Genomic DNA, 3,970 nt, shown 5'->3' on the forward strand with positions numbered 1-3,970 from the left:
CCTCTTTGTTTATTCTAATGTTGCTGAGGATGATGCTAATGCTGATGCTGACTTTGCTGATGATGTTGTTGCGTTTGTACATTTTTTGCACCATGTCTATGACTAGCAACCTCAACCTGGAGGCATCTGCTAAGCTAGACAACCCTCCCTGAACCTCCCATCGCCGAAATTCATCGGCCCGGATTCCACTTGTTCAGTTTTTAATGTCACCCCTCGTTTGTATAAATCAACTGCAAAACACTGACTGTGCTAAGTGGAATCTGAACTGTCAGTGAAGATAGAACTACAATGTATAAAATATGATATGTTACAAGGCTTGTGGCAAATGATGCCGAGAATAGCCAAGAGGCTTTACAAGGCTAAAATGATGTGCACAATGCTATGAAATAGCCGTGTAGGCTTTGCAATGGTGGCATGTGTGTGTGAAATCAAATGCTATCTGCCCACTAAACAATCGGACAATGCTTGTGAAAAAGTATGAAGTCTACTCATTGAACTGATGAACGTCAAGTTTCAGGTAATCTGATGATGTGAAACCGTATCCGAGTAGGTACTAGTCGGGAATTTCGGGCATGGCTTAGATTGGCAACTTGGGGAAATTCAAAGCGTCCCCTCTATGGCGATCTAGTCTACTCTGATTTAAATCTATACCAACTATCGATCGATGAAAGAACAACAAATAATTCCTTTTCTTTTGTTCTTTTTAAGTGATGGGTCAGATGCGTCGATGTAGAGGCTGATGTGCATGTAGGAAGTGGTTTTGTCAGCAAGGCTCAAATGTGAGTGTAACTTGTACCAAAATGTGCACGTTATGTGATGAGCGCGTAGAGCATGAAAAATTGAGCAACTTTCCTTTTTGGAGTGCCCTCCCTCGGCTAGGATAGCCAACCCTATATGCCCTCACCCACCTTATCCATAAGGCTGACCCATGGTTTAATAAACCTGCGTTAATTCAACCACAGTTGGTTGAGCCTTATCTTGCCACGTGTCAAAAAACTAGTCACCGAAATCTTTCTAGATTCCGTCTTCTTGTGAATTGTGGATTTTCGTTGCTTGAGGAATCTATAGCGCATGGGCTACGTTGGAGAGCGCTAGGCTCTAGCTAGCTAGATATGGTTGCAACTGGCCCTGAGGCTATGCTTGTGCTGCCTCAGCCCATGAAGATGCAGATGGCGGATGAGGAGCTCATTGGCATGGGCAGAGCTGCTAATGGTTTCAAGGACAAAATATGAGGGTCATTGAAACGGAGGTTGGCGCATTGGCGGTGTTGTGGGCGCTGGAGTCTTGGAGCGTTTGCATAGGTTGATGAAGGCTGGGCTTGTCGATAAAGGCAAGTCCGAGTGTTGAGTCGTTGCTACAAGCAGTCGAGTGAGCAGGTTCTTTGGTGTAAGAGCTCGTGAAGCAGCACTGGAGAGCCGCCTCGCTGCTATATAGAAGCGCTGTTGATCAGAGGCTCGTGAGAGAAGCTAGGGAGCTGTAGGTTGGTGAAGCCTTAGTCTTGAGAGCTTGATGAACCGCGAGTGCTGCAAGTCGGTGAAGGTTGGAGTAGGCCCATTGATGCCGGTCGTTATGCAGAGTCGAAAGCTTTGTAAGAGTTAGGAGCTGAGGCGGCGACTGTTGAGGCGGCTAGAGCTTTGGTTGGAGGTTATCATCTGCAGCGTTTGTAGCTCGTAGAAGCTTGGATTTTGGAGCTTTGTAGAAAGGTGTCAAGGCTGAAGCATAGTCTGGAGCTGCAAACTATGGCTAAAGCTGAAGAAGGTCGACTGGCTATAGAAGGAGCCGCTGCTCGCATTGAGGGTTGTAGGAGTAGCTTGGCGTGTCTTCTGCTTTGGAGAGGCATTGGGATAGCCATTGTTGGAGATGGTCGTTGCCTCATTGTTGATGGAGCCAGGAGGCTTGTAGCTTGTTAAGGCTCGTGAGCAGATTGGGTCTTTGAATGTCCCACTATGCAGAGGACTGCATGCGGTTGGAGTTGAGTAGCTAAGTCATATGAGTGGAGTTTGGAGAAGCTGGTGTTGGAGAGCCAGGTCTTGCATGAAGTTTATCATGGATGTTTTTATCGAAGCTATACTTTTATATTATTATAAAATCTTGGTGAAAGTTTATCAAGATGATTTTTTTAGTTTCATCATATTGGCAAAACATTGCATAGTTTTATATATTTTCTTTTGAATCTCTAAGTAAAGCATGTAAATCTTGACGAAACTTTTAAAAAATTTCATAAAAGTTTCAAATCTTGGCGAATGTTTCAAATTTCTATTTTTATTAGAGCATATAAACTTTTGACGCCTATATAATAGTTTCACTTCTTAACGAAACTAACATGAAAAAATCATCTGTGGCATCAATGAAGTAGTTGACATACAAAGTGGTCCAAAATCAGATCTTCTGACAATATAAAAGGACACACCTCTAGGGGTTCTTCTTTCTTCTTCAGTTCCTACTACATCTCTTTTGATTAATTCTCAAATTTTGGCACCTAGTGATGGTGATGGTGTATAGGAGATCAGGGATGAGGATTTAATAGGACTCGAGGAGGAGGAGGAGAGAAGGACAGGAGAGGCTATCAAAGAGATGAATCTGCAAACATGGATGCATTGGAAAGGATGGGGAGCTCATTCGATGTGCTGTTTGTCATTGGACAAACACCTCAGTATTTTTGATTTGGTACAATGGAGATTCTAATCCTCTCTAAGCCTAGAAAAGATATCAATGACAAAGTGATGCTAGCAATTCTAAGGTTGGATACAAACACTCTCATGTCTTCATATTTTGATGACACACTTGTATCTAAGAAGCTAATGTTCAATTATTTTTTTATGGAGTGTCATCATAAGATAGTTACCTCTATCTGTACAAAGATGAGTGTGTATGCTTGATTCTCTCCTTTTTGCAATACTTATCAATAACAAAAGACCAAAATAGGTGTATTGTCATTGGTTGCCATCTATACATTTTGATGACATGTGAGTTGTCTTTATGGCATATTCCCAGAAGTGAGTAACTTTGCATACTCATTTTTAATGATGGGTTGACAAACCTACCAAAATCTAAATATTCTTCATTGATAATGGTGAAGCTCGCATTGGAGTTTTTTATGTATGGACTTGGAAACCACTGAATGTTCCTTTCTTAATTCAATGACAAGATGTCATGGCATGGTGATATTGTAAGTATACATTGAATGTTAAGTATCGTATGCATTGCCCTTGCTAAGTATACTATACAATATCCACGTTATGTTGTCTTATATATTATCATGATAATATATGCCATTGAAGTAGTCATGCACCGGTAGGTCTGCAAAAAAGTTGATATATGCCATTGAAGTAGCCATGCAATGGCAGAGAGGTGACTTAGCAGACAAAATGGATTACTTGCAAGGCCCATTAGTACAGTAATAAGATAACCATAGATGTGGATGGAGAGTGTGCTATAACTCCATGTTGGTCCTAAACCACCTTTTTATCTAAACTCATACCCACCATTGTCAGCATATACAATAAAAAGATAGCCATAGCTATCGGTGGAGAGTGTGCTATAACTCCATGTTGGTCCTAAACCATCTTTTTGATCTAAACACATACCCACCATTGTCAACATCTACAAAGATAGATCTACAATCATTTATGACAATGAGTGTTCAAGACTTGATTGCTACTGTTAGGCAGCACCCAGCAATTGGAGAGGATGGTATTCTTGAAAATCAGGGGATGATATTATGACTATACCTAGAATTCAAGCGGAGGAGATTGAGTTTATACGTGCTATTAAACTCCGAGGGTTCACCTAAAAATATGTAAGTATACCACGTGAGTTCAAACGGAGGGGCTTTTAAATTCCAAAATTTAAGGTAAATTTACAAAAATGTATTTACATAAGGGAATTATTTATTGATTTTTGGAGAAAAACCGTAAGTTTGTAGAGGAAAAGGAGTATTTTTATCCATGAAATTTTTATAGACAAGGGG

The sequence above is a fragment of the Dipteris shenzhenensis genome, chromosome 33 (assembly GCF_047967505.1).
Source record: "Dipteris shenzhenensis isolate YYH24624 ecotype China chromosome 33, Dip_SZ_1.0, whole genome shotgun sequence".
Lineage (NCBI taxonomy): Eukaryota > Viridiplantae > Streptophyta > Polypodiopsida > Gleicheniales > Dipteridaceae > Dipteris > Dipteris shenzhenensis.